Source organism: Curcuma longa, chromosome 7 (genome assembly GCF_044706935.1).
Source record: "Curcuma longa cultivar G26 ecotype Majalengka, Jawa Barat chromosome 7, ITB_CL_G26_1.1, whole genome shotgun sequence".
Classification (NCBI taxonomy): Eukaryota; Viridiplantae; Streptophyta; class Magnoliopsida; order Zingiberales; family Zingiberaceae; genus Curcuma; species Curcuma longa.
In genome coordinates, this window is record NC_133867.1 from 1,150,925 (window position 1) to 1,152,197 (window position 1,273).

Sequence of the window (1,273 nt, forward strand, 5' to 3'; positions counted from 1 at the left end):
TATGCTTCTTTCGAAATAGTAATGTATTCTGCCTCAGTGGTAGAAAGCAATGGGTTCTTGCTTGGAACACTTCCTACTTATTGCACATTTATTTAAGGTGAATACGTATCTAGTTCTTCTTAAGTACTTAAGGATTGCCTTGACAACCACCCAATGATCTATTAGTAGTATCCCTAGAGCCAACTATGTGATGATTGACTAGGGACATTTTGTATCATATTCTATTATTAATAAAGGTAAAGTTTTTGGTTATTATACTTACGTTGTATTCATGCCAAATAACTTAGTATAATAATGTCCTTGGGTACCTAGTTCTAATCTACATCATATCGATTGTTTAAATCGATAGTGAGATGATATAGAGAACACTACTCTTAATCAATCCTAATCAAGCATTAATATTCAGGGACGATATTAATGCGTTGAGACTAATATGTGGGTCAGCTGGATGACTTGATCTCACAAGTTATGAATATGAGATATCGAGTTGACACAAGGGTATACATTAAAGAATGTATACTGAATTGACCCGCCATAAGAAAGTTTCATGGATCGTTATATGAGTGTCATAAACTTTCTCATATGCTATTGGTATGAATAGTCTTTATACCTGACGTCACTACAGTTCCCTACATAAGGAGTTATGTACTTTGGTATCGTCTGTTAAAACCGATGGAATCAAAATATCTCCACAATGGTATGACATTGTCCACTTTGGGCCTAAGCCCTCATGGTTTTATTCTTGGGCTCTCCCAAAAGGCTTCATACCAATGGAGATACTTTTCATTCTTTTAACCCCATGATGTTTTTCATGTACTTTAGATGTGGGACTATGTTTGCACCCTTGCAACCCAACAATCCCCCTCTCAAACAAAGGACCACCGGCCCCCCCCCCCTCAACGTCGTTTTTGATGTATGAATCCTCGACCTGTTGGCGTTCTGGATCTGTGTCCCATGTTCTGAACTCTACCTGCTCTGAAAAGCGTAGAACTCTACAGGACAAAAATTTTATCCCGCCTGGATCAATTGACAAAGTCTACAAAAGACTAAGTCAATCGATCCTTCAGGATCGCCGATTCCTAAATTACTTTCTACGATTTCTACGACTAGTTCTAGTATGAAATTAAATTGCGAAAAATAAATCATACCAGAACCTTTAGATGACCTCAGAGTCTTCCTCTGTATTCCTAACTTCTTCCTGGACGTTGGGTGGACAACGGACTGATAGGCTCCCCGCAAGTCTACGGGTTGTCGTCAAGTAATAAAAAGATAT